The sequence below is a fragment of the Oncorhynchus mykiss genome, chromosome 12 (genome assembly GCF_057628025.1).
Source record: "Oncorhynchus mykiss isolate SJ-2025 chromosome 12, ASM5762802v1, whole genome shotgun sequence".
Taxonomy (NCBI): domain Eukaryota; kingdom Metazoa; phylum Chordata; class Actinopteri; order Salmoniformes; family Salmonidae; genus Oncorhynchus; species Oncorhynchus mykiss.
In genome coordinates, this window is record NC_143033.1 from 33960260 (window position 1) to 33983753 (window position 23494).

Here is a 23494-nt window from a genome sequence, read left to right on the forward strand (position 1 = left end):
ACACTCGCATTAACATCTGCTAACCATGTGTATGTGACAAATAAAATTTGATTTGATTTGATTTGAATTTCCAGACACTTCTAAAATCTATGCCAAGGTGTATTGAAGCTGTTCTGGCGGCTTGTGGTGTCCCAATGCCCTATTGAGACACTTTATGTTGGTGTTTCCTTCATTTTGGCAGTTAACTGTAGCAGCAGGCTACATGTCATGTATTGTCATGTTGTGTCTTGTTCCTGTTTTTTCTCTTCACCCTGTCTCCCTCTGCTGGTCGTATTGGGTTGCCTTCTCTTCCCCTCCTTCCCCCAGCTGTTCCTTGTCTTCTCTAACTACCTCGTTCACCCTTTTCCCACCTGTTCCCTTTTTCCCTCTGATTGGGTCTCTATTTCTCTCTCTGTTCCTGCTTCTGTCTTTGTCAGATTCTCGTTTGAGTTTCTCATGCCAGAACCAAACTATCGTCTTGTTTGCTTCAACCTTGTCCTGTCCTGTCGGAATCTGCCTGTTCATCTGAGGCTACGTGTGATCAGGTACCTCTGTCCTCTACAACCCAGCTAATCCCCTCTGCTGCTAGAAGAGGACTCTAACCCAGCTATTCTCCTCTGCTGCTAGAAGGGGAACTCTTCTGTGATATTCAGAAGGACTTTATGTTTCATTTGTCGCCCTCTCTGCGGGTTGTTTATTTTGCCATCATATCCATTTGAAGAGGTTCTATGTCTTACCTGTGTTTCGACATTAAAGAACTCTGTTTTTGTTAAACCGCTTTTGGGTCCTCAATCACGTGCATGACAGAAGAATCTGACCAAGAATGGACCCAGCGACTTCGGATCCTCTCCACTCAGCCGTCGAGATCCAGGGAGCGATGCTAGGCAGACACGAGCAGGAATTGTCTGCTGCTCGACATACCGTTGAGACCCTGGCCGCCCAAGTCTCCAACCTCACAGAACAGATTCACCATCTCTGCCTCGATCCACCGGCCACTTCCAGGGCTTTCGAATCTACGGAGCCCAGAATCAATAACCCGCCGTGTTACTCTGGGGAGCCCACTGAATGCCGCTCGTTCCTCACCCAGTGTGATATTGTGTTTTCTCTCCAGCCCAACACTTACTCCAGGAGCACAGCTCGTATCGCCTACGTCATATCTCTCCTTACTGGACGGGCTCGTGAGTGGGGCACGGCAATCTGGGAGGCAAAGGCTGAGTTTACTAACCAGTATCAGGACTTTAAGGAGGAGATGATACGGGTTTTTGATCGTTCTGTTTTTGGGGAGGAAGCTTCCAGGGCCCTGTCTTCCCTATGTCAAGGTAATCGATCCATAACAGACTACTCTATTGAGTTTCGCACTCTTGCTGCCTCCAGTGACTGGAACGAGCCGGCTTTGCTCGCTCGTTTTCTGGAGGGTCTCCGCGCGGAGGTAAAGGATGAGATTCTCTCCCGGGAGGTTCCTTCCAGCGTGGATTCCTTGATTGAACTCGCTATTCGCATAGAGCGACGGGTTGATCTTCGTCACCGAGCTCGTGGAAAGGAGCTTGCGTTCTCCGTTGCCCCCCTCTCCGCATCACTACCATCTTCCTCTGCCGGCTCGGGTGCTGAGCCTATGCAGCTGGGAGGTATCCGCATCTCGACTAAGGAGAGGGAACGGAGAATCACCAACCGCCTCTGTCTCTATTGCGGTTCTGCTGGTCATTTTGTCACTTCATGTCCAGTAAAAGCCAGAGCTCATCAGTAAGCGGAGGGCTACTGGTGAGCGCTACTACTCCTGTCTCTCCTTCAAGATCCTGCACTACCTTGTCGGTCCATCTACGCTGGACCGGTTCGTCAGCTTCCTGCAGTGCCTTGATAGACTCTGGGGCGGAGGGCTGTTTTATGGACGAGACCTGGGCTCGGGAACATGACATTCCTCTCAGACAGTTAAGGGAGCCCACGGCCTTGTTCGCTTTGGATGGTAGTCCTCTCCCCAGGATTCAGCGTGAGACGCTACCTTTAACCCTCACTGTCTCTGGTAATCATAGCGAAACCCTTTCTTTTTTAATTTTTCGTTCACCTTTTACACCTGTTGTTTTGGGCCATCCCTGGCTAGTTTGTCATAATCCTTCTATTAATTGGTCTAGTAATTCTATCCTCTCCTGGAACGTCTCTTGTCATGTGAAATGTTTAATGTCTGCTATCCCTCCTGTTTCCTCTGTCTCTTCTTCACAGGAGGAGCCTGGTGATTTGACAGGGGTGCCGGAGGAATATCACGATCTGCGCACGGTGTTCAGTCGGTCCAGGGCCACCTCTCTTCCTCCACACCGGTCGTATGATTGTAGTATTGATCTCCTTCCGGGAACCACTCCCCCCCGGGGTAGACTATACTCTCTGTCGGCTCCCGAACGTAAGGCTCTCGAAGATTATTTGTCTGTAGCTCTTGACGCCGGTACCATAGTCCCCTCCTCCTCTCCCGCCGGAGCGGGGTTTTTTTTTGTCAAAAAGAAGGACGGGTCTCTGCGCCCCTGCATAGATTATCGAGGGCTGAATGACATAACAGTGAAGAATCGTTATCCGCTTCCTCTTATGTCTTCAGCCTTCGAGATCCTGCAGGGAGCCAGATTTTTCACTAAGTTGGACCTTCGTAACGCTTACCATCTCGTGCGCATCAGGGAAGGGGACGAGTGGAAGACGGCGTTTAACACTCCGTTAGGGCACTTTGAATACCGGGTTCTTCCTTTCGGCCTCGCTAACGCTCCAGCTGTCTTTCAGGCATTAGTCAATGACGTCCTGAGAGACATGCTGAACATCTTTGTTTTCGTTTACCTTGACGATATCCTGATTTTTTCACCGTCACTCCAGATTCATGTTCAGCACGTTCGACGTGTCCTCCAGCGCCTTTTAGAGAATTGTCTTTTTGTGAAGGCTGAGAAGTGCACTTTTCATGCCTCCTCCGTCACATTTCTCGGTTCTGTTATTTCCGCTGAAGGCATTAAGATGGATCCCGCTAAGGTCCAAGCTGTCATTGATTGGCCCGTCCCTAAGTCACGCGTCGAGCTGCAGCGCTTTCTCGGCTTCGCGAACTTCTATCGTCGTTTCATCCGTAATTTCGGTCAGGTGGCAGCTCCCCTCACAGCCCTTACTTCTGTCAAGACGTGCTTTAAGTGGTCCGTTTCCGCCCAGGGAGCTTTTGATCTCCTCAAGAATCGTTTTACATCCGCACCTATCCTTGTTACACCTGACGTCTCTAGACAGTTCGTTGTCGAGGTTGACGCGTCAGAGGTGGGCGTGGGAGCCATTCTTTCTCAGCGCTCCCTCTCTGACGACAAGGTCCACCCTTGCGCGTATTTTTCTCATCGCCTGTCGCCGTCGGAACGTAACTATGATGTGGGAAACCGCGAACTGCTCGCCATCCGCTTAGCCCTAGGCGAATGGCGACAGTGGTTGGAGGGGGCGACCGTTCCTTTTGTCGTTTGGACTGACCATAGGAACCTTGAGTACATCCGTTCTGCCAAACGACTTAATGCGCGTCAGGCTCGTTGGGCGCTGTTTTTCGCTCGTTTCGAGTTTGTGATTTCTTATCGTCCGGGCTCTAAGAACACCAAGCCTGATGCTTTATCTCGTCTCTTCAGTTCTTCAGTAGCCTCCACTGACCCCGAGGGGATTCTCCCTGAGGGGCGTGTTGTCGGGTTGACTGTCTGGGGAATTGAGAGGCAGGTAAAGCAAGCGCTCACTCACACTCCGTCGCCGCGCGCTTGTCCTAGGAACCTTCTTTTCGTTCCCGTTCCTACTCGTCTGGCCGTTCTTCAGTGGGCTCACTCTGCCAAGTTAGTCGGCCACCCTGGCGTTCGGGGTACGCTTGCTTCCATTCGCCAGCGTTTTTGGTGGCCCACCCGGGAGCATGACACGCGTCGTTTCGTGGCTGCTTGTTCGGTCTGCGCGCAGACTAAGTCCGGTAACTCCCCTCCTGCCGGCCGTCTCAGGCCGCTTCCCATTCCCTCTCGACCGTGGTCTCACATCGCCTTAGATTTTATCACCGGACTGCCATCGTCAGCGGGGAAGACTGTTATTCTTACGGTTGTCGATAGGTTCTCTAAGGCGGCTCATTTTATTCCCCTTGCTAAGCTCCCTTCTGCTAAAGAAACGGCACAAATCATCATCGAGAATGTTTTCAGAATTCATGGCCTTCCGTCAGACGTCGTTTCGGACAGGGGTCCGCAATTCACGTCTCAATTTTGGAGGGAGTTTTGCCGTTTGATTGGGGCTTCCGTCAGTCTCTCTTCCGGCTTTCACCCCCAGTCTAACGGTCAAGCAGAACGGGCCAATCAGACTATCGGTCGCATCTTACGCAGTCTTTCTTTTCGTAACCCTGCGTCTTGGTCAGAACAGCTCCCCTGGGCAGAATACGCCCACAACTCGCTTCCTTCGTCTGCGACCGGGCTATCTCCTTTTCAGAGTAGCCTCGGGTACCAGCCTCCGCTGTTCTCGTCTCAGTTCGCCGAGTCCAGCGTCCCCTCCGCTCAGGCTTTTGTCCAACGTTGCGAGCGCACCTGGAAGAGGGTCAGGTCTGCACTTTGCCGTTATAGGGCGCAGACTGTGAGAGCCGCTAATAAGCGTAGAACTAAGAGTCCTAGATATTGTTGCGGTCAGAGAGTTTGGCTCTCCACTCAGAACCTTCCCCTTAAGACAGCTTCTCGCAATTTGACTCCGCGGTTCATTGGTCCGTTCCGTATTTCTCAGATCATTAATCCTGTCGCAGTGCGACTTCTTCTTCCGCAATATCTTCGTCGCGTCCACCCGGTCTTCCATGTCTCCTGTGTTAAGCCCGTTCTTCGCGCCCCCGCTCGTCTTCCCCCCCCCCCCCCCCATCCTTGTCGAGGGCGCACCTATCTACAGGGTCCGTAAGATTTTGGACATGCGTCCTCGGGGCCGTGGTCATCAGTACCTAGTGGATTGGGAGGGGTACGGTCCTGAGGAAAGGAGTTGGGTTCCCTCTCGGGACGTGCTGGACCGTTCGCTGATCGATGATTTCCTCCGTTGCCGCCAGGTTTCCTCCTCGAGTGCGCCAGGAGGCGCTCGGTGAGTGGGGGGGTACTGTCATGTATTGTCATGTTGTGTCTTGTTCCTGTTCTTTCTCTTCACCCTGTCTCCCTCTGCTGGTCGTATTGGGTTGCCTTCTCTTCCCCTCCTTCCCCCAGCTGTTCCTTGTCTTCTCTAACTACCTCGTTCACCCTTTTCCCACCTGTTCCCTTTTTCCCTCTGATTGGGTCTCTATTTCTCTCTCTGTTCCTGCTTCTGTCTTTGTCAGATTCTCGTTTGAGTTTCTCATGCCAGAACCAAACTATCGTCTTGTTTGCTTCAACCTTGTCCTGTCCTGTCGGAATCTGCCTGTTCATCTGAGGCTACGTGTGATCAGGTACCTCTGTCCTCTACAACCCAGCTAATCCCCTCTGCTGCTAGAAGAGGACTCTAACCCAGCTATTCTCCTCTGCTGCTAGAAGGGGAACTCTTCTGTGATATTCAGAAGGACTTTATGTTTCATTTGTCGCCCTCTCTGCGGGTTGTTTATTTTGCCATCATATCCATTTGAAGAGGTTCTATGTCTTACCTGTGTTTCGACATTAAAGAACTCTGTTTTTGTTAAACCGCTTTTGGGTCCTCAATCACGTGCATGACACTACATGAAGAATGGAACAGCTGGATAGGGGAAACGGCTTGAGTCGCACCAAAGGGAATTTAACGTTGTGGATAAAGTTCATAATGACACAATTTCATGTGTACAACATCTAAAGACCTGCATCACTACACTGAGATCTTTGTCATTTCTAGAAGGATGTATATGCAACTGTTCAGGGAAGTCCGGAACCAATACACGCAGTCAGTCAGGAAAGCTAAGGCCAGCTTCTTCAGGCAGAAGTTTGCATCCTGTAGCTCCAACTCCAAAAAGTTCTGGGACACTGTGAAGTCCATGGAGAACAAGAGCACCTCCTCCCAGCTGCCCACTGCACTGAGGCTAGGTAACACGGTCACCACCGATAAATCCATGATTATCGAAAACTTCAATAAGCATTTCTCAACGGCTGGCCATGCCTTCCGCCTGGCTACTTCAACCTCGGCCAACAGCCCCGCCCACCCGCTGCTCCTCACCCAAGCCTCTCCAGGTTCTCCTTTACCCAAATCCAGATAGCAGATGTTCTGAAAGAGCTGCAAAACCTGGACCCGTACAAATCAGCTGGGCTTGACAATCTGGACCCTCTATTTCTGAAACTATCCGCCACCATTGTCGCCACCCCTATTACCAGCCTGTTCAACCTCTCTTTCATATCGTCTGAGATCCCCAAGGATTGGAAAGCTGCCGCAGTCATCCCCCTCTTCAAAGGGGGAGACACCCTGGACCCAAACTGTTACAGACCTATATCCATCCTGCCCTGCCTATCTAAGGTCTTCGAAAGCCAAGTCAACAAACAGGTCACTGACCATCTCGAATCCCACTGTACCTTCTCCGCTGTGCAATCTGATTTCCGAGCCGGTCACGGGTGCACCTCAGCCACACTCAAGGTACTAAACGATATCATAACCGCCATCAATAAAAGACAGTACTGTGCAGCCGTCTTCATCGACCTTGCCAAGGCTTTCGACTCTGTCAATCACCATATTCTTATCGGCAGACTCAGTAGCCTCGGTTTTTCGGATGACTGCCTTGCCTGGTTCACCAATTACTTTGCAGACAGAGTTCAGTGTGTCAAATCGGAGGGCATGCTGTCCGGTCCTCTGGCAGTCTCTATGGGGGTGCCACAGGGTTCAATTCTCGGGCCGACTCTTTTCTCTGTATACATCAATGATGTTGCTCTTGCTGCGGGCGATTCCCTGATCCACCTCTACGCAGACGACACCATTCTATATACTTTCGGCCCGTCATTGGACACTGTGCTATCTAACCTCCAAACAAGCTTCAATGCCATACAACACTCCTTCCGTGGCCTCCAACTGCTCTTAAACGCTAGTAAAACCAAATGCATGCTTTTCAACCGATCGCTGCCTGCACCCGCATGCCCGACTAGCATCACCACCCTGGATGGTTCCGACCTAGAATATGCTGACATCTATAAGTACCTAGGTGTCTGGCTAGACTGCAAACTCTCCTTCCAGACTCATATCAAACATCTCCAATCGAAAATCAAATCAAGAGTCGGCTTTCTATTCTGCAACAAAGCCTCCTTCACTCACGCCGCCAAGCTTACCCTAGTAAAACTGACTATCCTACCGATCCTCGACTTCGGCGATGTCATCTACAAAATTGCTTCCAACACTCTACTCAGCAAACTGGATGCAGTCTATCACAGTGCCATCCGTTTTGTCACTAAAGCACCTTATACCACCCACCACTGCGACTTGTATGCTCTAGTCGGCTGGCCCTCGCTACATGTTCGTCGCCAGACCCACTGGCTCCAGGTCATCTACAAGGCCATGCTAGGTAAAGCTCCGCCTTATCTCAGCTCACTGGTCACGATGGCAACACCCATCCGTAGCACGCGCTCCAGCAGGTGTATCTCACTGATCATCCCTAAAGCCAACACCTCATTTGGCCGCCTTTCGTTCCAGTACTCTGCTGCCTGTGACTGGAACGACTTGCAAAAATCGCTGAAGTTGGAGACTTTTACCTCCCTCACCAACTTCAAACATCAGCTATCTGAGCAGCTAACCGATCGCTGCAGCTGTACATAGTCTATTGGTAAATAGCCCACCCATTTTCACCTACCTCATCCCCATACTGTTTTTATTTATTTACTTTTCTGCTCTTTTGCACACCAATATCTCTACCTGTACATGACCATCTGATCATTTATCACTCCAGTGTTAATCTGCAAAATTGTAATTATTCGCCTACCTCCTCATGCCTTTTGCACACATTGTATATAGACTCCCCCTTTGTTTTCTACTGTGTTATTGACTTGTTAATTGTTTACTCCATGTGTAACTCTGTGTTGTCTGCTCACACTGCTATGCTTTATCTTGGCCAGGTCGCAGTTGCAAATGAGAACTTGTTCTCAACTAGCCTACCTGGTTAAATAAAGGTGAAATAAAATAAATAAAAAAAATGTGTTCATGTTTTTTCAGGGTGAATGTTGTGCCTCTTGTTGAGATCCGTGGTGTCCTCATAGTACGTCGCCTGGTTGGAAAAAATCAAATAAATTCTCCTCAAGGGATACCATTGTAGTGCAAGCTACATACAAACAGACAACTGCAATAACAGGTACAGTAGCTTGCTAGCTAGCTAGCTAGGCAGTCTGAGGTAATTAAGGGGGTGTGGTTGTAACGGATTTCCTCCTCTTCGTCTGAGGAGGAGTAAGGATTGGACAAAAACGCAGCGTGGTAAGTGTCCATATTGATTTATTCAAAAACACAACTGAACATTGGAACAAAATAATAAACGCAGTTACGACACAAGTGTTCTTTTCTTCTCAGGAAGGCCAAGTGTGAACATTTTATGTCTGTTTCCACTGATAACCTGAATGACCCTAGAAAGTTTTGGAAGGTTATTAAGTCTATGTCTGGTAACAGTAATGTTAATGAATTACCATCATGTGTTTTGAAGAACACTTTTGCTGTATATGACAAAACTGAAATACTGAATTGTTTCAATGAGCACTTTGTATCATCTGGTAGGCTGTTTGATTCAGTGTCCTCTGTCTCTGCACAACCCTGTGTGGATGAACCAGTGAGAGCTGGTCAAACTTTTAGCTTTTTGCCATTCTCAGTGCAGGTGGTACATAAAGCCCTGAAATCCTTAGATCAGAGAAAGCCTGCAGGTCCTGATCTTTTGGATCCCTGCTTTTTAAATCTGGCAGCTGATTTCATAGCTGAGCCACTTACATATCTGTTCAATCTAACCCTGGAATGTAATGAAATTCTGAAAATCTGGAAATCAGCATTTGTCCAACCACTTTTAAAAAGGGGAGATCCAACTATTTTAAATAATTATAGGCCAATCTCAGAGCTGTCACCCCTGGTGAAAATACTTGAAACCCTTGTGAGTGAACAGCTAAAAAAGTTATCAATGTTCCAATCGGGCTTCAGGAAGAAGCATAGCACAATTACAGCAGCCATGAAGGTTTTAAATTATATCACTGAAGCCCTTGACAAAAAACAGCATTGTCTCACTATTTATTGATCTCTCTAAGGCTTTTGATACATTTGATCATGCTATACTAAGGCAGAGATTGTCGAGTGTAGGTCTTTCAGTGCATGCAGTTGCATGGTTTGCTAACTATCTATCTGAGAGAACTCAGTGCACTCAATTTGGTGGGCTTATGTCTGTAAAATTGTCTGTCTTTAATGGTGTGCTGATGATACTGTTATTTACTGTTGTGTCTCGTCTCTTACAAAAGCTTTCCAGAACTTGCAAACTGCTTTTTATACTGTTCAACATACCTTGTGTCAATTGAAGCTTATCCTCAATACTGACAAAACTAAACTAATGGTGTTTTCTAAAGCAATAAACAGACCTCTGAACCTTTCACCTATTACTACCTGTCAAGGCAAGGAGATTGAGGTTGTAACCTCATATAAATATCTTGGAATTTTAATTGATGACAGCCTCTCTTTTAAATAGCATATTCAACAATTTACAAAAAAACTGAAGCTGAAATTGGGATTTTATTTTAGGAATAAGGCCTGTTTTTCTTTTGAAGCCAGAAGGAGGCTAGTATCAGCTACATTTATGCCTTTACTAGACTATGGGGATATTTTATATATGAATGCTTCCGCTTAGTGTTTGAGATCAATTGACACCCTTTACCATGGCACTTTGAGATTTATTTTAAACTGCAAAATCCTTACGCACCACCGCACTTTGTATACCAAGGTTGGCTGGCCTTCTCTAGTCACTAACTCTAGTTACAAAGCCATTTGGGTTTACTAACTTTTTATTTGGGCATTTTTATTGTTCAGAAATGTGGTGGGTACTCTCTTCGTTCTCTGGACTTTATCCTGCTAACTGTTCCAAATGTCCGTACTGAATTTGGTAAAAGGGATTTTATGTACTCTGCGCCATCGTTTTGGAACACCTTACAAAATACTTTTAAACTGGAAGAACTTGTCCCGATTGGTATTTTTAAATCACTGATGAATGATCTTGAGACCCCCACCAAAGTGTCCGCTGCTATATTGGTTGCTTGGCTCTATTTTACCTCGTAGCGGTCACGAAGCAAGGAGGATGCAGGTAGTTCTAGTTCTATTTTACCTCGTAGCGGTCACGAAGCAAGGAGGATGCAGGTAGTTCTAGTTCTATTTTACCTCGTAGCGGTCACGAAGCAAGGAGGATGCAGGTAGTTCTAGTTCTATTTCACCTCGTAGCGGTCACGAAGCAAGGAGGATGCAGGTAGATCTAGTTCTATTTTACCTCGTAGCGGTCACGAAGCAAGGAGGATGCAGGTAGTTCTAGTTCTATTTTACCTCGTAGCGGTCACGAAGCAAGGAGGATGCAGGTAGTTCTAGTTCTATTTTACCTCGTAGCGGTCACGAAGCAAAGAGGATGCAGGTAGTTCTAGTTCTATTTTACCTCGTAGTGATCACAAAGCAAGGAGGATGCAGGTAGTTCTAGTTCTATTTTACCTCGTAGCGGTCACGAAGCAAGGAGGATGCAGGTAGTTCTAGTTCTATTTTACCTCATAGCGGTCATGAAGCAAGGAGGATGCAGGTAGTTCTAGTTCTAGTTCACCTCGTAGCGGTCACGAAGCAAGGAGGATGCAGGTAGTTCTAGTTCTATTTTACCTCGTAGCGGTCACGAAGCAAGGAGGATGCAGGTAGTTCTAGTTCTATTTCACCTCGTAGTGGTCACGAAGCAAGGAGGATGCAGGTAGTTCTAGTTCTATTTCATCGCGTACACGCTCGCTCAGTCCACGCAAAATTATTACCTAAGAATTGCTCTCCAAGGATGGTGTTTTTGACGGTGACCATCTGTTGACTACCTGATGCTTCTGATGTCCAAACGACTGGAAGAGAACACTTTCTTTACCATGTATTTGTTAGGTAATCTGGTCAGAATGTTGCAAGTTCTAGCAACAGCCCTAAAGCAACAGCCGTCATCGAATCCCATTGTGACGCAGAGCGGGACACTGTTTGGCCGGGGGACACTATTTGGCATGACATGCCCCATGCTACAAAACAGAATCAGGGTGTGAGTTTAAAAAAACAAGTGAATTCACAAATTGTACCCTTCAATAACATGCTATTTACATAAAAAAAACAGAGATTTGGTTGTGAAAAACAAAAACATGTTCTTTAATCATTGTGCTCTGTTAACAGAGTTTGGCCCCACACTAGAATACTAATGAAGGTGTGTATGTGATGCTGGCAATACCTAATGCTCCTTAAACACAGGTTATAGAGCCTCTCTCCATCATAATGAGAAAATGGGCCGAGGAATGCAAGCAAATAAATAAATACAATTGATAGCTTGATGCTGTAGAGAGTGTGCTTGTCTTGGGGAATTTGTTGTTCAGACCTCTGACATAATGCAGTGCTAATTCCAAAGGCTGGTATGGTAAATAACACTTACAAACAGCAGATACAGAAAAATGTACTCTGCCATTTCTTTCCTCTTAAGTAATTCACCTAACTAATTGTATTTGAAGGGGTCTAAGAGAGAACGGCCTAGGCTTATCTTCTCATGTATATGAGAATGTATATAGTGTATATAGTGATACACTATATACACTATATACATTCTCATATACATGAGAAGATAAGCCTAGGCCGTTCTCTCTTAGACCCCTTCAAATACAATTAGTTAGGTGAATTACTTAAGAGGAAAGAAATGGCAGAGTACATTTTTCTGTATCTGCTGTTTGTAAGTGTTATTTACCATACCAGCCTTTGGAATTAGCACGGCATTATGTCAGAGGTCTGAACAACAAATAGTGCTATAATGGGGAACATGAGAGGTTGAAAGCTTGTAAGAGGATGTACTGTAACGGTAGTGGTGAATATAACTGTAGCTATAACTGAAGGCATAGACCTTTATAAAGTGTCTCGGTGGGAGGAATGAGCCTAATTTGGTGACATGCAGCTTGACGGCCCTGGGTATTACCAGGGGGAGATGAGGGGAGCTAGGGGAGGGTGAAGGGTGATGGGGGTGTGTGGAGGGTGCTCAGGTGCTGGGAGATAACAGCTTGTCTCATGCCCCAGAAGTGAAAGGGCCTAATTACCTGTTCTAGCGTGCAAATTGATCATCTCTCCGCTGACAAGCTAACCCAAGCCAGAGCAGAGTAAAGTAGAGACCAGCTATTAAGATAAGTTATTTTAACAGAGGAAGGTGGAGAGAGAGAGAGAAAGATAAAGAAAAGAGAAACAGAGAGAAATGAAGAGAGAGAGAGAAATGGAGAGGTGATGATGGTACTTTTCCACTGTCCAATGTGAGTATTCAGCACAACGCCCCCTGGTGAAGAATGAGAGCATGGCATCCCTTAACTTTCTGTCTGACTCAACCATCTTTCCTGCCTGTGATATGAAGACAGAAGCCCTGTGATAACATATCCTCATCTGTAAAGAAGGAGAAAGACCGTCCTCTCTGACAGGCGCTTCATTCTCCATTATTATGTTCTGTTTAGCAAAAGATCTGTCATTCTCGTCTTCCCCCTCCATTGCCTCTCAACCTTTCTCTTCTCCATCATATCCTTGTCCTGCGAGGAATGGGTTGCCTAGAGCAACACTCTGAAAAAAAGAGTGGAAAGGATAGGAGATCAATGAGAGAGTGAAAGAAACAGAGCGGTAACTGTGGGAAAAAGAGACATTCAAGCTCCCTGGGTCACACAATACTGTGGCTTTCCAAAATGAATAATTGAATAAGGCAAATGAACCTGATCAGTCAATGGTATTGGCTAAACAGACATCCCTCCCTGCACCCTGGGATGGCTGATGCCAGATACCAGGATGAGAGATTAGCTCTGAGGATAAATCTTTACAGCATTATTACTGTGTATCTGTGACTCAAATGGCACCCTATTTCCTATATAGTGCACTACTTTTGACCAGGACAAAAGTAGTGCACTATATACAGAATGGAACCAGGTGCCATTTAGGATGCACTGAAATGTAGAGACAGGTTGATATCTATTTCTCAATGAGAGGTGTTGGCCATCAAATGTAATGACTGTTTATGTTTATTTATTGGTCTCATTGATCTATCTCACTCTCATTATTAAATATACATGTAGGCTTCATTAGGAACATTCAGGTATATCTTCCTGAACTCATAAATTACACCTGTCATGTTGTAGGAAGTGATTCAGTGTCTAAGTGGAACTTCAATCAAGCTTTGTATGTTTGAGAAAAATATCTCACAGCTTTCAAGTTAAGAACACAATCATTTCCCCTCTCCACACTCCTCTCTTATTCTCAGAGCCTCGCCACAATTACATGACTTCTGCATAATGGGTTGTATTCTTCACTGACACTGAAGTGGATATTGTGTGTGGGTGAGGTAGTTTCTAAAATTCAACCCCCAGGGCTAATGATTGGATACAACAACATAAAGTACAGAGCATCATCTCCTCTCTTTCAGAGTATAATGCCAAATGGTGACATCATTGGTACATCTGAGACTCTGGCACAAAAGCATAACAACCACAGCCAATCCAGGAAGCCAATCCCCTGTCCCAAAGCATGCGTGCACGCACACACACACACACTGTGTCCATATACCCTACGCCCCTCAAACTGGGGCTAGAGGTGCCACAGCTGACTAAACTAACTCAAGCTGGCTCTCGCTCCTCTCTCCTCTTTCTTGCCAGGCCAGAATGTGTGCAATCAGCAGAAAGCCGTTTGGAGTTTGAATAAGCCGGGGCTCCCTGTGGGCTGTTGATTATTAAACGGTAAATGTTATGGCCGGACCCAGTGGACTGCAGATGCAAGCGTGTGTGTAAAGCTTTGTCTATAACTCCGCTTCTGCTCTGCTCTAGTCTCAGCCACAAGCCAAGTGAGTAACGAGCATGGCCACGCTTCACTGCATGGGAGGGCAAGGGGAGAGAGGAGAGGAGGGGACCAGGGACCAAACTCACTGCCAATATACAGGAGTGGGAGCAAGGACAGGGCCAGTGTGTGTGTGTGTGTGTGTGTGTGTGTGTGTGTGTGTGTGTGTGTGTGTGTGTGTGTGTGTGTGTGTGTGTGTGTGTGTGTGTGTGTGTGTGTGTGTGTGTGTGTGTGTGTGTGTGTGTGTGTGTGTGTGTGTGTGTGTGTGTTTGTTTAACTATCGTTGTTAGTACCAGAAGTCCTCACAAGGATAGTAAAACATTCGGAGTGGGAAAAAATGCTATTTTAGGCTAAGGGGTTACAACGGGTTTAGGGTTAGGGATACAATTAAGGTTACGGTTAGGTTAGGTATAGTTTTAGGGTTAAGGTTAGGGATTTGGGGTTTAAGGTTAGGCTCAGGGTTAAGGTTAGGGTTAGGGGTTAGGGAAAATAGGATTTTGGATGGGAATCAATTCTTTGGTCCCCATGAGGATCGCAATACAAAACTGTGTGTGTGTGCTTGCGTGCGGTCGTGTGTGCGTGATAATGTTTTGTTTTTATTTTTACATTTTGCCATTACCACAAGAGCCTTACAATACTGTGAAATACAACTCCAACAGATTTGACAGGATGTTATGTCCCTAGTATCAGGGCCTTGACCCCCATGCACCCTGTGTCACGATTTCCTCAGAAGTCGGTCCCTCTCCTTGTTCGGGCAACGTTCAGCGGTCGACGTCACCGGTCTTCTAGCCATCGCAAATCCACTTTTCATTTTCCATTTGTTTTGTCTTGTCTTCCCACACACCTGGTTTCAATTCCATCATATGCATGTTGTGTATTTAACCCTCTCTTCCCCCCATGTCCTTGTCCGGTATTGTTTATTATAAGTGCTTGTGCATGTTATGTCTGGTGTGCGTCGGGTTATGTACCCATTTATTGATTGTTCTGTTTTCCAGTGAGTTTTTATTATTAAACTGCGTCGTTGGAAACACAGTTTTTTCTCTCCTGCGTCTGACTTCTCTGCCGCCAGTATGCAATTATTACACCCTGCTTGCGTGTCCACGTCCTAGCCACAGGGGTGAGGGACAGGGGGACGGGGTGGGAGTAACTTTTGATCAGATTAGATGTGCTAATCTCCTCAATCAGCAGGGCTGAAATATGTTTCCCTCTACTCAGCTGTCCAACACACTAATCCTGCCAGGGAAGAGAAAAAGCGGAGGGTAATCGTATTAACTTAAAGGAAAATCTTTTGGTATTTGTTTCACTGTTGATACAGTCCTAGAAATGTTTTTCATGTCAGCAATCAAGTTTTCAAGTTATATAACTTTCAAAATACAAGATATATCAACTTTCAAAATACAAGATATATAAAACTTTCAAAATACAGAAAGTGCCACACGAGGGCTGCGTAGATTTGAGTGGATTGCTGCCTGGAATAGAGGCTCTACGACTCAGTATTGCACTTTGTAAGCCTCTCTCTGGCAAGGCCTGGCTAGTAGACAGAGGTGGGATAACGTAGAGAGCAAGGTTTGGGTTAAACTATGGTCTATACTAATAACCTTCTCTATAACTTACTATACAGACCGAGGTGGCATGGAAAGGAAGGTTTGGGTTCAAATAGGGTCTACAATTATTAGTGTATCACCCTAACCTAAGCAATTAAGCATCACTGAACCAACAAAATCAGTCAGCGAGACACTTTAACGAAAAATAACAACAAGACAATGAAATGTGTTATGTTATAAACCTGTAACAAAGTGTTGGAGAGAAGTGGTTGCCATGCCAAAGATGTGAGGTCCGTGAGGCCGAATGGTGCAGCAGCTGTTTTCTATTTCTCTCTGTTTGACACTGCACTTCTGTACACACACACACACACACACACACACTGCGTTTCACACTGTGCCACCATCATGGGAAACACTGTGCTATCCTATCCTTAAGAGACGATTGATGCACCTATCGAATTAACATAATACAAATAATAATACAAAATAAAAAATGTGCATCAAAATCCTTCTGTTTAAACTAGAGATATCTGTTTTTTGTATGGGCTGTCTTAATCCACCGCATCCACCTATGACTGCCTTTCGCATCTGCGGTGGAAAGTGGCAGAGCTACAGCGCTGTTTGTCAGACCAGGAGACATCAAGAAAATCTGTCGTATGCCAAAACACCTGTAACGTCCGAAGGTTTGGCAGACAAACTAAAAGGTCTGTATCGGTTTTAAAAAATTATTGGAAGTATGGAAAAAGGGAGTAAATATGTGACCAAAAATATATATTTCCTGAGCTTTCATATATCTCCTAGATATAGGAAAGACACTTCAAAACCTTATTCCTTCTGAATTATCTTTTTACTGTAAGTTTTGCCATCTAAGAATGGGCTATAGTAGTCCACATTCAATATTTTATCAAACATCTTTTTTCTATATTTTTGGGATACCTACAAGGGTCCTAAATTTCAAAATAAAATAGCTAAGTGATCTAAAACAATTCCATATGTTAGGGGTGGTGGGTTCGATTCCCACGGCGGACTCACTACTGTAAGTTGCTCTGGATAAAAGTGCCTGCTAAATGATTGAAATGTGAAATGCTAAATGTAGGCTCTGAGAGTAAAGACAGCCCTCATCACATCAACCTATGCGCATGCACACACACACACACACACACACACACACACACACACACACACACACACACACACACACACAAACACACACACACACACACACACACACACACACACACACACACACACACACACACACACACACACACACACACACACACACACACACACACACACACACACACACACACACACACACACACACACACACACACACACACACAAACTGGGTGACAAGCCTGCTTTACATGTGTTAAACACTTTCCTGACCCACTCCCAGACGCCTGGCTGGAAGCTCAGTCAGGAATAATTGGCTGAGCGAAGCAGCGCTGTGAAAAGTGTGGTAGGGAGGGGAGCTGAGGTAGGAAATTGGTAAGCTGCATAGTAAATGTTAAATAAAGTGTATTGTAGCATCAATTTAAATCTAGTGTGTGTGTGTGTGTGTGTGTGTGTGTGTGTGTGTGTGTGTGTGTGTGTGTGTGTGTGTGTGTGTGTGTGTGTGTGTGTGTGTGTGTGTGTGTGGGGGGGGGGGGGTAATTTTCACATACACAGCAGAGCTGTTCCGTGGAAGGTGACAGACCGTAATTGACTGTTGGAAAATAGAGTTATGCCACAAATCGGTGTGGGGAAAATCACCATTTAAGCGCTGTCAGGAAATCTACTGTACATGTCATAAATACTGGGCTGCTGCTAGAGGCTGGACAACTGCCCTGGTCCTGAGATGCTGTGTATGATGTGTACAGTATATGGGAAACACCTCTGACCTGATTCCACCTTACAAAATCAAAATAACATAGTGAACTTTGATTAGAGCTCAAAGTAGTCCTGTACTACTCTCTGTTTAGTGATTCCAACTACAACAACTGTAATTATACCTCTCCATCCTGTAATTATACCTCTCCATCATGACTGTTCAAGTAGATTACGCCTTGTCTGCTACATTATTGATTTACAACACTCTTAAACCTGGAATCTGCTTTAGGTAAAACAGTGCAACTGATCGGCCCAGGCGCACTTGTTATTGTTTTAGTTTTGTTTATGAAAGTAGGAGAGGAGCATTATGGTAAAAAAAATAAAGATTATAGTACATACTCTGCTGTTCTATTGCACGTGCAATGATCAGCAAAGATGTCAGAGGAAAAAAACTGTGTTCATTGTTTGAAGTAATGTCTTTGTTGTTGTAATATTGCTAACGGATATGTTAGTTTCACCACTACGGGTCCCAGCTTTAAAGCCAATGGGAAATTAGAATAATTAATGACTAGATCTTTTTTCAAAGTCTCATTTTCATAGGAATTCATTAAAATGAGTTAACAAGAGAAACAATGTTGTTTTGATTCCTCTTTTCCCTTCTGTACTAACGCCTGCCTCAAGGTCGTTCATTCCATCTTCTGAATTATTATTAGCATATGTAAGAAAGAACAAAAATATGAGCGCTTTCAAGATAACAGAGGACTGTTGATGATTAGAGAGACAGAATAACAAGAACAAAGGCAGAGGATAAGAAGGCCAAATGCCTGAGCAAGTACAAGTACCTCTTATAGAAAACAACATGTCGGCTCCTAAACAGTGACCTATATTGTATGTGACTTGTCTCACATTCTCTCTCGAAGTCTGTAATACCAGACACAAGGGATTGTTTCCTTTTCTTTTCTCTACAGGTTGGCACATTTTCTTTTGGGAAAACATGTCTCTACAACCCAAAATGTGTGCTAATCTAAGACATAACAAAAGGATCATTTTGGCATTGTTATTGCTCTCTGTTTGTTACCATGGCATAAGTTGGTTGTTTGAATCCAGCAACAATTTGTCCCAACGAATCAAGGACATTGTGTGCGGATAATAATGACAGAAAGTCAATGGCAGCAAAGTATACCACTTCCACAAACCCAGTAATCATGAATGTTGCTATATTTAAAGGACTTTATTCTGCATAAACTCAATCTGACACATGTGCCTTCCCTTGATTTCAGTGGTCAGAGTGTGATTTGCATTTGAAAGGTATTGCAGAGAGCAAGAGAAGTGCGTATTTGCATATTTCTGATTCACCTATTAAAGGCTCACTATAAAAGCCGGTGAAAATGACTCATGGTTCTCAGTAGTAGCTTGAGAGAAAAAAACTCCACTTAAGCTATTATAAACAAACCTAAAAGACTGCGTTCAAATTCTACAGCTGCAGCCGCACTGAATCTTCTGAGTGAAAATGACTTTTCAGTGTACAAAGCAACTGACCTTTCCTAGATAAATGTAATTGCAGAAAGCCTTCCGTTCAGTCTGTTTAAATATGCTAGCTTTGTGGAAAATGAATAACTTCAATCTGCATTTAAACAATGGTACATATCTATGCTAATAGCGAAATAACTAAGCATTTTTCTAAATGAAAATACGTGAGGGGGAATATGGAGCAGAGTTAAAGACTACTTAAATCTAATAACTTAACTTCTGCTTTTCATAGTGCTCAAGGGCACAGGCTCACATGTGCTGAGCTCTTCTCTCTTTGAATGAATTCCTCTTTAGGCAGCGTCAAATGTTTTCCGTGATGACTTTATATTAAAATGGAAGCCCTGAGTCAATGATCTAATCTGAAATAGAACTGCAGTGCACATACTGTAACAATGGGATGACATAATCAAAATAGATAATCATCGTGGAGCATCAGCTCAAACATCAATCATAGGGGGGACAGAGCAGAGTAAAGCTGATCCGCGTGTGTGTGCATGTGTGCGTGTATGAGCTGTGGTGGTGGCGGGACAGCTTTCCTCAGCATGTTGAACTAGGAATCATGGATGATGGATGAGTCTCTGAGCCTAGCATATCCATCACAGTGTTTCTGATGGCCTATCAGCAGGCCTACATTTCATTTACATCATAAATGAGCTCCCCAGGGAGGGAGCCCCGGGCCTGTGACAGTGGCCACATCCTTGTCAGGGTGAAGTAGGATGCCGTTTCTGTGTGGCTTAGTTGGTTAAGAGCATGACGCTAGCAACTCCAGGGCTGTAGGTTGGATTCCAGCTGGGGCCACCAATACAACAATGCACGCACTCACTGTTGTAAGTCTCTTTGGATAAAGCTTCTGCGAAATGGCATATTTTAACATTTTAGTTATTTAGCAGACTGTAAGGGTTTTCCTGTGGTGAAGGAGAGGCGGACCAAAATGCAGCGTGGTGGTTATTCATGTTTCTTTAATATAGACTCTATACATGAATAAACTAACAAAACAATAAATGTGCAAAAACCTAAACAGCCCTATCTGGTGCAAACACAGAGACAGGAACAATCACCCACAAACACACAGTGAAACCCAGGCTACCTAAGTATGATTCTCAATCAGAGACAACTAATGACACCTGCCTCTGATTGAGAACCATACTAGGCCGAAACATAGAAATACCCCAAAACATAGAAAAACAAACACACTGCCCACCCAACTCACACCCTGACCATACTAAATAAATACAAAACAAAGGAAATAAAGGTCAGAACGTGACAGTACCCCCCCCCCCCCCCCCCAAAGGTGCGGACTCCGGCCGCAAAACCTTAACCTATAGGGGAGGGTCTGGGTGGGTGTCTGTCCGCGGTGGCGGCTCTGGCGCGGGACGCGGACCCCACTTCACCATTGTCTTAGTCCGCCTTATTGTCTGCTTCCGTGGCCTCCTAACCACTGCGACCCCTCTAAATGACCCCACTGGACTGAGGGGCAGCTCGGGACAGAGGGGTGGAAGCTCGGGACAGAGGGGCGGAAGCTCTGGACAGAGGGGCGGAAGCTCTGGACAGAGGGGCGGAAGCTCTGGACAGAGGGGCGGAAGCTCTTGGCTGAGGGGCTCTGGCGCCTCTGGGCTGAGGGGCTCTGGCGCTGTTACGCACGCCTCTATGAAGAGGGAACGCAACACCCTGCTACAACTAAACTCTCCGTGAAGCGAAAAAGGTATGGACTGTAGGTGCGAGTAAGAATGACAACAGACAGAATGTGGTACCGTTTACAAGGACTTTATTCCTTTACACGGTAATATGGGGAAAAGGGGCTGGATGGCACCAAAGCAAAGAAAGTAAATCTCAAAGCCCCCCCCCCTCTATCTTACCTGCCTACCCACTACTTACCTAATTTAGCACCACCTGGTGCCCTAACCAAAATACAGGGGGTGGTCCGCCCAGGTCTTACCTATTGTGCCTAGACAATGAATATACTACGGGTATATGTATGCCCGCGGGCCTCTTGCCTAAGCACCCCCTAGGTGCCTTCCCCTTCCCCCCTGGGAACAAATGAAACAGGATATTAAACAATTTAGGGGTATGATTCTCGCTTGGGGTGCGAGAGGTCCCGGGTTCAAATCCCGGATGAGCCCCCATTATGTTACGCACGCCTCTATGAAGAGGGAACGCAACACCCTGCTACAACTAAACTCTCCATGAAGCGAAAAAGGTATGGACTGTAGGTGCGAGTAAGGATGACAACAGACAGAATGTGGTATTAAACAATTTCACAAACAAACTAAGAAACAAAGGACATCAAATAAGCTCTATCTGAGCAACAAACTCACAAAACATACCAACTTCCCAGCAATGAACTCCCATCAAAATCAACCTCTAGCAAAATCTCTGCAATGACCTCCCAGCAAATCTCTCTAGCAAATCTCTATCACAAACAATCGCTCTGCAATGACCTCCCAGCAAATCTCTCTATCACAAACAATTGCTCTGCAATGACCTCCCAGCAAATCTCTCTCTCTTGAACAGAACACTGGCTTTTATATAGCTTCAGAATGAATGTGTAACTGGAGACAGCTGTGTCTTGACGAGGGGGCGGGGTCAGCTCTCCAATTAGCCCTGGAGTCGACCAATCAGCTGCTTGAGGGATTTCAGGAAGCCATTTCCTGAAATAAACACATGCAAATACACAAACTACAACACATAAACTGGGGAACGTAACAGGCGCCTCTGGGCTGAGGGGCTCTGGCGGCTCTGGGCTGAGGGGCTCTGGCGGCTCTGGGCTGAGGGGCTCTGGCGGCCCTTGGCTGACTGGCGGCACTGGCGGCCCCTGGCTGACTGGCGGCACTGGCGGCCCCTGGCTGACTGGCGGCACTGGCGGCCACTGGCTGACTGGCGGCACTGCGGCCCCTGGCTGACTGGCGGCACTGGCGGCCCCTGGCTGACTGGCGGCACTGACGGCCCCTGGCTGACTGGCGGCACTGGCGGCCCCTGGCTGACTGGCGGCACTGGCTGACTGGTGGCACTGGCGGCCCCTGGCTGACTGGCGGCACTGGGCAGACGGGTGGCTCAGGCGGCGCTGGGCAGACGGGTAGCTCAGATGGCGCTGGGCAGACGGGAAGCTCAGATGGCGCTGGGCAGACGGGAAGCTCAGATGGCGCTGGGCAGACGGGAAGCTCAGATGGCGCTGGGCAGACGGGTAGCTCAGATGGCGCTGGGCAGACGGGTAGCTCAGATGGCGCTGGGCAGACGGGAAGCTCAGATGGCGCTGGGCAGACGGGAAGCTCAGATGGCGCTGGGCAGACGGGTAGCTCAGATGGCGCTGGGCAGACGGGAAGCTCAGATGGCGCTGGGCAGACGGGAAGCTCCGGCAACGCTGGAGAGGAAGGCTCTGGCAGCGCTGGACTGAGTAGCTCTGGCGCCTCTGGACTGAGGGGCGGGAGCTCTGGTAGTGCCGAACAGGCGGGAGACTCCGGCTGCGCGGGAGACTCCGACAGCGCTGGAGAGGAGGAAGGCTCTGGCAGCGCTGGAGAGGCGGGAGACTCCGACAGCGCTGGAGAGGAGGAAGGCTCCGGCAGCGCTGGACAGGCGGGAGCCTCTGTAAGGATGAGCTGGAGAGACAGCCTGGTGCGGGGGGCTGCCACTGGAGACCCAGGCAAACACAGAGACAGGAACAATCACCCACAAACACACAGTGAAACCCAGGCTACCTAAGTATGATTCTCAATCAGAGACAACTAATGACACCTGCCTCTGATTGAGAACCATACTAGGCCGAAACATAGAAATACCCCAAAACATAGAAAAACAAACATAGACTGCCCACCCAACTCACGCCCTGACCATACTAAATAAATACAAAACAAAGGAAATAAAGGTCAGAACGTGACACAGACGCTCTTATCCAGAGCGACTTACAACATCTTAAGATAGCTGGGTGAGACAAACACATATCAAAGTCATAGAAAGTACATTTTCCCTCAATAAAGTAGTTATCAGCAAAGTCAGTGCTTGTAGGATTTTTTATACACTCTGAAGAAGTAGGGTTTTAGACATTTTGTGAAAATTGGCAGGGACAGCTGTCTTGATACAGTCCCTGCAATGGTTACACCATTGTAATGCCAGGACAGAGAAGAGTTTTGACTGGGCTGAGCGGGAGAGAGCTGTACATGCCATGAATATATACTAACAATGATCTGTATTCATTTGGGTAATTATGAACTATGACCTTTAATAAACCCACTAATATCAAAGCTGATGAGGTCTTAGAACACATCTTTGTTTAATCTTCTATACCAAAGTTTTACCAACACTTGGTAACATAAGCACCATGCGTTAAAACTTCTTAGATGTTAATTCCCATATTTTGGTGTTCAAAGCACGTTCCTGTGTCTTATGGTGCCAGAAAGCCTAATTTCTTAAATCAAATTGTATATGTCACATGCACCGAATACAACAGGTGTAGACTTAACTTACAAGCCCTTAACCAACAATGCAGAGTTAAAAAGTAAGAACAATTAGCTAAATAAAAAAAAGACTGAAAGTGTGTAAAAGTGTGTCTGTGTGTGTGTGTGTGTGTGTGTGTGTGTGTGTGTGTGTGTGTGTGTGTGTGTGTGGCGTCAATATGCATGTGTGTTTTGTTTGTGTGAGCGTATGTAGTGTGTGTGTGTGTGTTTGTTTGTGTGTCTCTG